Source organism: Dromiciops gliroides, chromosome X (assembly GCF_019393635.1).
Source record: "Dromiciops gliroides isolate mDroGli1 chromosome X, mDroGli1.pri, whole genome shotgun sequence".
NCBI classification, from domain to species: domain Eukaryota; kingdom Metazoa; phylum Chordata; class Mammalia; order Microbiotheria; family Microbiotheriidae; genus Dromiciops; species Dromiciops gliroides.
In genome coordinates, this window is record NC_057867.1 from 29,235,361 (window position 1) to 29,247,949 (window position 12,589).

The 12,589-nt window shown below is 38.6% G+C and overlaps 1 long non-coding RNA gene across 7 annotated transcripts in view; it reads right to left on the bottom strand.

Annotated features, from left to right (window-relative positions):
• LOC122733785 overlaps positions 1–12,589 on the bottom strand; it is a 70,181-nt gene that overhangs the window by 34,476 nt on the left and 23,116 nt on the right. For 6 of the 7 annotated variants that reach the window (XR_006353952.1, XR_006353953.1, XR_006353955.1 and 3 more), the window contains one exon: positions 11,849–11,989. This is a non-coding gene — a long non-coding RNA (uncharacterized LOC122733785). Of the gene's footprint in view, positions 1–1,839; positions 1,897–11,848; positions 11,990–12,589 lie in introns of those variants that run through there. The other variant, XR_006353957.1, reaches the window with a different exon arrangement.

Consider the following 12,589-nt stretch of genomic DNA (forward strand, 5'->3'; position numbering starts at 1 on the left):
CAACACTCATTCCTATTAAAAACACTAGAAAACAGGAATAAATGGAGTTTTCTTTAAAATTATGAGTAGTATCTATCTAAAACTATCAACAAACATTATCTGTAATGGAGATAAGCTAGAAGCCTTCCCAACAAGATCATGGTGAAGCAAAGAGATCCATTATCACCACTATTATTCAATATTGTCCTAGAAATGCTAGTTATAGCAACAAGACAAGAAAAAGAAACAGAAGGAATAGGCATTGGGGAAACAAAACTATCATTCTTTGGATACGATATGATGGTACATTTAGAGAACCCTAGAGAATCAACTAAAAAACTTGTTGAAATAATGAACAACTTCAGCAATGTTTCAGGATATAATACAAACCCACGTAAACCATTAGCAATTTTATATATTTATACATATATATGTGAGTGTATATATATATACATATATACATATACATATACATATATACATATATATTACCAATAAAGTCCAGCAGGAAGAGATAAAAAGAGAAACTGCATTATTTAAAATAATTATAGACAATACAAAATACTTGGGAGTCTAACTGCCAAGATAAACCCAGGAACTATATGAACACAATTATTAAACACTTTTCAAACAAATAAAGTCAAACGTATATAACTGGAAAAATAGTAATTGTATTACAAATTCACACTCATCAAAACAATCTGATACTAGTGAAGAAATATAGTGGTGGATCAACAAAACAGATTAGGTACATAATAAACAGTAGTATATTGCCATAGTAATCTAGCATTTGATAAACCCAATGATGCCAGCTTCTGGGACAAGAACTCACTACTTAACAAAAATTGCTGGGGAAAATGGAAAGCAATTCTTCAGAAGCTATATACACTGTATATACCAAGATAAGGTCAAAATGAGTGCATGATTTAGACATAAAGCAAATTAAGGGAGCATGGAAAATTTTACCTGTCAGATCTATGAATAAGAGAAAAAGTTATGACCAAACAAGAAGCAGAGAGCATTATGGGATGAAAAATGGATAATTTTGATTACATTAAATTTAAAAGGTTTTGCATAAACAAAGCCAATGCAGACAAGATTAGAAGGGAAGCAGAAAACTGGGGGAAAACATTTCAGAGTAAGTTTCTCTGATAAAGGCTTCATTTCTCAAACATTTAAAGAACTGGGTCAAATTTACAAGAATACATGTCATTCCCCAATTGATAAATGGTCAGAAGATATGAATAGGCAGTTTTCAGAAGAAGAAATCAAAGCTATCTATGGTCATATAAAAATACTCTAAATCACTACTGATTAGAGAAATGCATATTAAAACAACTGTGAGGCACCACCTCATACCTATCAGATTTGCTAATATGACAAAAATGAAAAATGATCAATGTTGTAGGGAATGTGGAAAAATTGGGACACTAATGCACTATTTGGTAGAGTTTTGAACTATTCCAACCATTCTGGAGAACAATGTGGAACTATGCCCAAAGGGATATAAAAGTATATATACCCTCTGACCCAGCAATACCACTACTGGGTCTGTGTCCCAAAGAGATCAAAGAAAAAGAAAAAGCTCTTTTTGTGGTGGCAAAGAAATTGGAAATTGAGAAGATGCCCATCAATTGGGGAATGACTGAACAAGTTGTGGTAGATGATCGTGATGGAATACTATTACACTATAAGAAATGACAAGCAGGGTGGTTTTAGAAAAACCTGCAAATTCTTAAATGAACTTATGCAAAGTGAAGTGAGAAGCAAAAGAACATAATACACAGTAACAGCAATGTTGTATGATGATCAGCTGTGAATGATTTTGCAGTTCTGAGCCTTACAATGATCCAAGACAATTCCAAGGGATGAATGATGAAAAATGTTATCCACTTCCAGAGAAAGGCCTGATGGAGTCTGAATGGAGATTGAAGCAGACTTTTTTATGTTTTCTTTTGTAACATGGCTAACATGAAAGTATGTTTTGCATGAATTCACACATATCATATAATCTATTTCAAATTGCTTGACTCCCCAAGGAGGCAGGAGGGAAAGGAAGGAGTGAAAGAATTTGGAACTCAAAATTTTAAAAGATGAATGTTTAAAAAACTTACATGTAAAGGAGAAAATTAAATTAAATTAAAAATAAAGGAAAATTTAAAAATCCAACCTGCTGAAAACACAAGGAAGCACTTTTCTTGGAGGACTATTTTAATTTCTTAGAGACAAATAAGGTGCTCTATTATAAACATATACCTTTAGCTCTGTGGTTTGGGAACTGAATTTTAATTCAGAAAGTCACCACTCTCCTAATATAAAGATGGAAATAATGGTAGCATTTCAAGCCACAAATATCTTTTGTTCCTAGGGTTTCAATTAACCTGTCTCTCTCTATCTATCTTGGCACACTGAGAAAAGAAAATAACCCATGTTCTCAAGGATTCTATAGATAATTCTAAGACCCCTTCCAGCTCTGAAATTCTAGGTTCTTTTGCAACTCTTAATTCTGTTCTTTAAAAACAGTTCCAAAACAGAAACAGAGCATTCAGTGTGCTCTCCTGATATATCCCTTGTTCTTGCTGCCTCCTTTAGTACCCCCGCCCCTCCCTCCCTCCTCCATTCTCTTATCTATGTCTTCCCTCAAGTCCCAAAATCTATGTACAAAGCTCTCACTGGATCAAACTATTTTAGTTCCCTGGCACTGTCCAGCTCACATTTTCTGTCCTCTAAAGTCTTTCCTATTTCTCATATTCCAGGTCCTAGGACTAATCCAGATGCCACAGTCTGGATTCTAAATTTCTTTCAAGATTTCACTGCAATGTCTATTAACCCGTTTCTGTCTCTGTATCCTTCCCTCCCTCCCTCCCCCCCCACTTTGGACAGCTAAGAACAAAAAAATGAAATGAAAGAAAACAAAACAAAACAAAACAAAACTACTTCATGTTCTTAAGACATTGAGAGTTCTATGGCCCATCCTGCCTCTGAAAATGCAAGTTCTATCATCCCCTTAGCTCTCTAATTTCATTCCCCTCAGAGATCAGACATTCAGCATACTATGTGTTCCCTCTAGTTCACTGTCCTTCAAAATTTACTTTAGGTAATAAATATTCCCTAGTAATTACCGATAGCCATCCTAAGTCAGAAGAGAATTGAAAGGAATCAAATTGATGAAAAAAACAAACAAACAATTTTTGAATCTGGTGTAGTTGTGATCTCCCAGCTTGAAGAGTATGTACTTCTAAGATCTGGAAAATTCTCCTCTGAATGACATCTCCCAATCAAGACTTTCTTTGTGCTAAGGACCTATAATCATAGCTCTGATACTATATATTCTAAGGGCACACTGTCCATTTATTGGTTTGTTTAGTTTTAGCCTTATTGCCCCAAAGTCTGTCTTGTTAAGTGACAGACAGCACAAATGGGACTCTCTTAAAATACTTAAAAATTTATGGTAGTGAGTAAATACTCTGAATCCATTCTGAATAACAAGCATAGCATTAGAAATCCAGCCTGCTCAGGGCACTACAAGGAAATATTTTTCTTGGGGGAATGTTTTTTTTGACTGCTTAAAGATAAATAAGGTACACAATTTTTTTGTTTGTTTGGGTTTTTTTGTTTGTTTTGTTTTGGTTTGGTTTTTTGCAGGGCAATGGGGGTTAAGTGACTTGCCCAGGGTCACACAGCTAGTAAGTGTCAAGTGTCTGAGGTTGGATTTGAACTCAGGTATTCCTGAATCCAGGGCCGGTGCTTTATCCACTGCACCACCTAGCTGCCCCCAAGGTACACAATTATTAACTTAGACCTTTGGCCATGTCATTTGGGACCTGAGTTTTAATTCAATTGCTACTCCCCCAATATAAATAATATGGAAAGAGGGGGAGCATTTCAAGCCACAAACATTCTTTATTATTAAGATTTCTTTTAACCTGTCTCTGTTCCTTGGCTCTCTAAGAACATAAAAATACTCATCTTTTCAAGGGTGACATTGAGATTTCTAAGGCCCATGCTGGCTGTGAAAATCTGAATTCTATAACCCTTTTAACTTTGTAATTTCAGAGCCCACCAACATTACATATTAAAGGCACCGTACTTCAAATTTCATTGTAGGCGATAAGCAATTACTAGTCAATACCAATCATAGTACTGAGTGGTTAAGGATCTGCATAGGTCAAAATTAATGAGCATCATTCTAAGTTTTTTATTTTATTTTATCTTTTATATTATGCGGTTCTGCCCTTCCATCTCCAGTAGTCTATAATCTAAGCTCTTTCTCCCTGGAAAATCTCCCCATAAATGGCACCTCGTAATCAGAACTTTCTATGTGCTGAGGATCCTCACAGCTCTGACACATTCTCTCCTCAGGGCAAACGTTCCTATGGCATTCTACTGATGTATTAGCTTATTTTTCTCTTAGTGTACTGTCAATAGGAAAGTGACAGCAAAAATTGTCATTCTTTGAAATGCCTTGGACTTAGCACCTTTTGGTATCACATCTCTGTCCATTCCCAATAACGGGAGTAGCAGTAGCAGTTTTAGCTGATCAAGGAACTCCAAGGAATCGTGTGTCTTCTTGGGGGATTGTGTTTACTTCTTAGTGACATATAAGGCTCTTGAAAATAAATGTGTATATTTGGCTGCGTGGTCTGCTACCTTAATTTTAATGCAGATAATCGACATTCTTCTGATATCTATTATGTGGGAATAATGGTAGCATTTCAAGCTACCATTTCTTACTAATTTCTTATTAAGTCTCAACTCTTCTGTCTCTCTCCATGCTTTGCCATTGAGTGTTCTAAGGTCACTTCCAGCTCTGAAAATCTAGGTTCTATATACTTCCTCACTTTGTTCTTTCAGAACAGTTCCAAGCAAGAAATTGAACATTCTCTGGGCTCTTCTAATATGATATCATTTGCTTTATGTGCACTCCCAGCTCTAATATTATCTTTTCTGTGGCTTCTCTCAGGTCTGATAGTCTATTTACGAAGGTGCCACTTAAGGTGCCACTGGCTCAGACTATTTTAATTCTATGGTTCTGTCCTTTTTTCACTTTTTTTGATGAAATTCTTTCCTACCTCTCCTATTCCAAGTTGTACAGGTCATTCAGAATCTGCAGTATAGATCCTAAATTTCTTCCATGACCTTAAAGGAGACTGAATCTATCTCTCTATTCCTTGGCTGACTAAGAACATAAAAAAATTACTGTCTCAACGATGACACTGAGTTTTCTAAGGCCCAGGATGGCTCTGAAAATCTAAGTTTATTGCCCCTCTTTCCTCTTAAAGTTCATACTGTCCTCACAACAGACACTCAGTATTCTCCGAATGCCCATTTAAATGTACTGACTGTACTTAAAATTTTATTTTAGGCAATAAGTACTCCCTACTCATTAACAATAGAAATACTGAGAAATTAAGGAAATTGATGACCATCATTTTGTGTTTTTGATTTTTTTTTAATATCGTGTGCTTCTGCCCTCCCAGCTATAACCGTCTGTGCTCTAAGCTCTTTATGCTATGGAAAATTCTATAACAAATGGCACCTCACAACCAAGCCTTTCTATGTGCTAAAGATACTTAGATTTCTGACAAATCCTCTGTAAAGGGCGTACTCTTCTTTGATATTCTAGCTATATTTTGCTCTTGCACTGCCCATCAGTCTTAGTCATAAAATGGCAGCACAAATGGTCTCTCTTTGAAATGCCTTATGGAACCAAGTCCACACGCTTCTAACAGGAATAGCACTAGATAACGGAAGTCCAACCTGATCACGGCACTGCAAGGAATCATTTGTCTTGCCAGAAGGTTGTTTTTACTTCTTAGACACATGTAAGGTGTTTGATGATAAATTTTTATGTTTAGCTGGGGAGTCTGATACCTGAATTTCAATGAACACAATCACTACGTTCCTGAGATATATTCTACAGAAATAATGATAACATTTCAAACCACAAATATAATTTCTTCCTAAGGTTTCAACGATCTTGTCTCTCTCCAAACCTTGTCAACCTGAGAACATAAAATAACTCACGTTTCCAAAGATGCCATTGGTCATTATTAGGGCCCTTCCAGCTCTGAAAATCTAGGTTCTAGATTAGGTACCTCCTACCTCTAAACGCCAAATTCACTCAACACCATTAACTCAAGCTATTTTAGTTCCCTGTCACTCTCCAGCTCCTACTTTCTGTCTTCAAAAATTCTTCCTCCCTTTCAGATTCCAGGTTCTATATCTCATGTAGATCCCATAGTCTAGATTCTAAATTTTTCCAAGACCTCACTAGAATGTCTGTTAACCTGTCTGTCTCTATTCAGTGGCCAGCTGAGAATGATTAAAAAAAAACAAACCTATGATCTCAAGAAAGACAATGAAGCTTCTACGGCTCATACTCCCTCCAAAAATGCAAGTTCTATTGTCCCCTTAGCTCTCTAATTTCATTCCCCTCAGAGATCAGACACTCAGCATACTATGAGCTACCTCTAATGCACTGTCCTTCAAAAATTATTGTGGGCAATAAATATTCCCTAGTCATTACCAAATAGCAGCCTTAAGTAATCAAGGATCTGCAAGGAATCAAACCTATAATCATTCTGATATGTTTTTTTGTTTTGTTTTGTTTTGTTTTATGGAGCAATGGGGGTTAAGTGACTTGCCCAGGGTCACACAGCTAGTAAATGTCAAGTGTCTGAGGCCTGGATTTGAACTCAGGTCCTTCTGAATCCAGGGCCGGTGCTTTATCCACTATGCCACCTAGCTGTCCCCCCAATACACTTTTTTTTGTTTGTTTTTTGTTTTTTGAGTGAGGCAACTGGGGTTAAGTGACTTGCCCAGGATCACACAGCTAGTAAGTGTTAAGTGTCTGAGGCCGGATTTGAACTCAGGTACTCCTGACTCCAGGGCCGGTGCTCTATCCACTGCGCCACCTAGCTGCCCCCCGATATGCTTTTTAAAATTAATTGTGCAGTCTGCCCTCCCTACATTAATATTCTCTACTCTAAGCTCTCTTCTCCCATGAATGTCACTTCCCAGTCAAGACCTTCTATGTGCTAAGGACCCTCAGAGCTCTAACACATTATCTTCTCAGAGCAGACCCTCCTATGATAGTCTAGCCATTTATTGGTTTGTATATTTTTCTCTCCTTGCATTGCCCATGGGTCTTAGTCATAAAATGACAGCACGTGAAACTGCTAGAGTCCACACTCTAGGTCAGTTCCCAATCATAAGAATATCGTTAGAACTTCAACCTGATCAGGGCACTACAAGGAATCACTTCTCTTGTGAGACTTTTTGTTTTACTTCTTGGAGCCATCTAAGGTACTTATACCTTTGGTGTGTCCTTCAGGACCTGAGTTTTAATTCAGACAATTACCTCTCTCCTGATATGAATTATGTGGAAATAAAGGTAGCATTTCAAGTCACAAATGTCCTGTTACTGGGGTTTCAATCAACCGGTTTCTCAGAATGTCTTAGAAGCCTGAGAACATAAAAAACCTATGATCTTGAAGATGCAACTGAGAATGGAGTCCCCTTCGAGCTCGGAAAATCTAGGCTCTACTGCACTTCCTAGCTCTGTTCTTTCAGAACAGTTCCAGACTAGAAATTCAGAATTCTATGGGCTCTCCTGATGTTATCTCTTGTTCTAGGTCCCCATTCTCCTTACCCCTTTAATCTCCCTCTTCCCCATTGCCTCTTGTATTCTTTTATCTATGTCTTCCCTCAGGTACCAGAGTCTGTGTACTAAGTTCCCATTGGCTTGAAGTATTTTTAGTTCCTTGCAATTGTCCATCTCCCATTTCCTGTCTGAAAATGTGTCCTCTTTCACATATTCATGGTTCTAGAGCTCATCAAGATCCTGTAGTCTGGATTACAAATTTCTTCCAAGATCTCACTGGAATTTTTACTAACCCGTCTCTCTCTATCCATTGGTCAGCTGAGAATAAAACAAAACAAAACAAAAATAAAACAAACAAAAACATGTTCTCAAGGAAGCCACTGGGAGTTCTGTGGCCCATACTGTCTCTGAAAATGCAAGTTCTCTTGTCCCCTTAGCTCTTTAATTTCATTCCCCTCAGATATCAGACATTCAGAATACTATGTGTTCCCTCTAATGCACTGTCCTTTAAAAGCTATTGTGGGTAATAAGTCCAGTCTAGTCATTACCGTTAGCAGTCTTAAATGATCAAAACTGCAAGGAATCCAATCGATGACCATTCTGTTTTTGTTTGTCTAACCTGCTTAGTGTCCTATGAGGAAAAGATTGTCTTGGAGGATTATTTTTATTTCTTATAGCCATATAAGGTACTGGATTACACGCTGATACCTTTGGCTGTGTTGTTCAGGACCTCAGTTTTAATTCAGACAATCACCACTCCCTGGATATAAATTATATGGAAATAAAAGTAGCATTTCAAGCCACAATTTCATTTCATTTTTTTTTCAGGGCAATGAGGATTAGTTAAATGACTTGCCCAGAGTCACACAGCTAATGAGTGTCAAGTGTCTGAGGCCGGATTTGAACTCAGATCCTCCTGAATCCAGGGCCGGTGCTTTATGCACTGTGCCACCTAGCTGCCCCCCATACAATTTCATTTCTTACTAGGATTTCAATTATCCTGTTTCCAAGCCTTGTCAACCAGAGAACACAAAATAGCCAATGGTCTCAGGGCTAAGATTTAGTGTTCAAAGGTCCCTTCCATTTCTTAAAATCTAACACTTCTTAAAATCTAGCAATCTTCAATGGCTCCTCATAGCTCTGTTCTTTCAGAATAACTCCAAACCAGAAATTTGACATTTCATGCACTCTCCTGATAGGATACCCCTTGTTTTAGGTGTTCTCCCAGCTCTCACATTCCCTTCTCTATGGCTACTCTTAGATCCTCTGGTCCACCTATGGTCCCACTGGCTCACACTATTTTCTTTCCTATGGCTCCGTCCATCTGAAGTCCCTCCTACCTCTTATATTACCAGTTCCAGGGCTCATCCAGATCCAGCAGTCTGGATACTAAATTTCTTCCAAGCTCTCACTAGAGTTCCAATGACCCTGTCTCTCTCTATTCCTCGGCTCCCTGAGAACATAAAAAAACAACAACTGATCTTCTCAAGGAGTCCATTGAGAGTTCTTAGACACCTTCTAGATCTGAAAGTCTTGGTTCTCTAGAAGCTTAGTTCTTTCGCAGCCCCCTCAGACCAGAAAGTCAGACCCCATTGACTGGCTTTGTCAAACGGCTCTGTCCATCTCCCACTCTCTTTCTTCAGAAGTCCCCTCTACCTCTTATGATGGAGGTTCTTGGTTCTGATTGGGATTTGGCAGTCGGGATTGTACATTTCTTCCAAGCTCAGCTGTTTTACATTATAATACCCCCTCTCTGATCTGATTTTCTGTCTTTAATGTCCACTCCTATCTCTGACATTCAAGGTTCAGACTACTTTCCCTTTTCTGCAATCCCCTTCTGTGCCCCTTCAAAGTCTATCATGTGCTGAGAACCCTAACAGCGCTGACATTCTAGGATCTATGGCCTACCCTGCTCGAAAAATCAAGGGGTTTGTTATCTGTTTCTTTTTGTCTTTTTGGACTGTAAATGCCTCTTAGCAATATGATGATTGAAAAGCACCTTGTTGTGTCTTTTAAGTACACTGCATTTCACAATTACTATTTCACTATTAAATATTTACTCCCTATTACCAAGAGCAGTATTGAGTAATTAAGGAACTGCATTTAATCAAACCAATTCCCCCCCCAAACCCCCTTTTAAAGCAGTTACATCAGTATTACCTGATCAAGGCTGTATCACTTCTCTTGTCAGGGGATTTTTATTTCTTGGAGCCATCTAAGACTCCAAGATTTTCAGCTTATACCTTTGACTCTGTGGTCTGGGACCTAAATTTGAATTCTGACAATTACCACTATACTGATGTAAGTTATTCGGAAATAAACGCTGCATTTGGACTACAAATATCCTTTGTTTTTAGTCAAGCTGTCTTTCTCCAATTTCTTGGCCTTCTGAGGCCATCAAAAAAGTCATCTTCTCAAAGATGACACTGAGATTTTTAATACAACTCCCGGTGCTATAGTTCTCTCTCATCTCCAACATTCTGTTTATTGTCTTTTGAAAACCACTTCCCAGATGAGACATTCTGGGTCCTCTGGCTACTCCCTAGTCTGCTTGTCTGTTTGTGATTGGCCACGACAATCTGTGTTCTCCACTTCTCGCCATCTGCCACTTTCTGGGCTCTAAAGCTACCCCTACCTTAAAGAAGCTAGACTATAGTAGCTTACCCAGCTCGGATATTTTCTATACCATTTACCCTTCTCCATCTCTTACCTATCTTGGCTTCATTTTTTCACTCCCAGATCTGCTTAGCCAGCCCTAAGATTCTGTATTCTAATGGCTTCTCCTCCACCACCACCAGTTTTCCTTGAATGACACTTCCCAGGCAAGAGAATCTATGTCAGAATGACCCTCCCAGTCCATTCATGTTCTGTATCACCATCCTCCTCTCAGATTTGGACTCTTTTGAATTTATCTTTATCTCATTGCAGCCTAAATACCTTAGCAGTGGGATTATTGAAAAGCAATTTGTTTTTTGGCTGTAAGTACACTGTACTTAACACATTATGGAAATCAATAAGTATTTCCCATTCATTATGAAAAGTAGTACTTTCAATCGCAATGTTACCACAATCGAAAACTGCAAGGAATCTTTTTTTCCCCTTTATTTTCAAGCCACATAAAACTCTATGTTTTCATCATTCCTTTTTAGCTATCTGGTTCAAGATCTGAGTTTTAATTCAATGCATCACCTCGATCCTAATATAAATTATATTTAAATAAATATGCCATTTCATAACATTCTTGTGGAAATTCATTTGTCCCTTCCCCTTACCTTTTACCACTGAGGACAAAACTCCTTTGCATCTTGATTGTTTGTTCTAAGGTGCCTCTCTGCTCAGAAGAGCTATGCTTTAAGGTTTGAGCCAGTCTGGGCGTTCTGTGATTTCCGAGGCCACTTCTACTTTTAACATACTGTGTTCTTTTTTTTTTAAATTAATAAAGTATTTTATTTTTTTTCCATACTGTGTTCTAATATAGTTTGTCAGAGTTTTAAAATTTAGCCTGTGCTTCTCAAGAACTAGACCCACTGAGCATATTGTAAAAAACAAAACTCTCCATCCCAGCCATAGTACTATGGTCCTTGGAGGTCTGAAGACTTGTATTCTAAAGGCCATCCCATCTGTGGCATTCTGGGATGCCCAGGCCACTCTTACTTTCGCCACCCTCTGTGCTGCTTCTCCATGCCCTGCTGCTTCTGATGTTCTCCTCTCTATGCCGAACCCCAGGCCTGACATTCTCTGGGCTAAAGTCCCCTAGACTCTGACATTTGTTCTCCGACTCTCCTCTTGTCACCACCCACTTCCTGTGTTGTAGGGTGTCCTGAAAGCCCACCTTGGATATTCCACCCAGCTCAGACATTCTGGACTCAAACACGCCTCCCGGCCCACAGATGCTTCCTTCTGTTCTGCTGTCTCTGTGTGCCCCCTGCAGGCACTGCCATCCAGAGGCTGACAGCCCCCCAGCTCTCATATTCACTCCTCTAAGCTCTCTCCCACATTTAACTTTCTCTTTGGAAACACAGCTCCCAGCCTAGGCATCTATGATCTAAGGTCCTACATCCTAAGAAATTTCTTCTATTAATTTCTTAATATTAATTTTATTACATTATATATATATGTGTATATATATATATGTTTCAGCAACACAGTTATTTAAAAAGACAAATGGCTTCCATTTAAAAATCTACATACTTAACACCTTATTGTTCTCAACAAAGACTTAGCATTCATTACCAATAATAGTAATATTAATCACAGTCTTACCAGATCAAGGCACTTCTGCAATTACTTTTTTGCCCGTGTTTTTTCTTTTTGTGGAACAAAATAAGGCACTTCATTTTCACCAATCCCCTTTGGCCGTATTGGTTCAGTCCCTGAGTTTGAATACAGAGCTGCACCACTGCACTGAAATAAATTATACAAAAATTAATTTTGCAGATGATACCACAAATCTAATTTATGTTCTTTTACATTTCTACTTGTACTTCCCAAGATATATCACCCCAGAGCGCATATTAAAAAAACAAAACAAAACACGAACCTTCTTCCCGACCATGATATTGTCTATTCTAAAGCTCATCACAGATCTGACCAACAACCCTCCCCAACCTGTGTTTTAAAGGGTTTCTCAGCTCTGAGATCTCTTCTTCAAAGTGTCCTCTCTATGCAAGTCTCTGGCCTGACATTTGGAGTGCTAAGATTGCCTGGGCTCTGACCACCTCCCACTTTCTTTGTTATGAGGGTCCCTCAGTCTCCCCCTCCCACTCCTCCACCCCCTTGACATTCCGGGTTCTAGGGCCCCATCCAGCCCAGCCTTCTGGATTCTGAGATCAGAAGAGTTTGTTCTAAATGCTCTCCCAGACAGGGTATTCTGGCTTCCATGGCTCCTGCCCATTCTACCATTCAGAGCCCAGAGCCCTCCCAGCATGCAAAATCCCTGTTCAAAGCTCTCTCCCACATTTAACATTTTGGGTTATTAGGGGCAGCTAGGTGGCGCAGTGGATA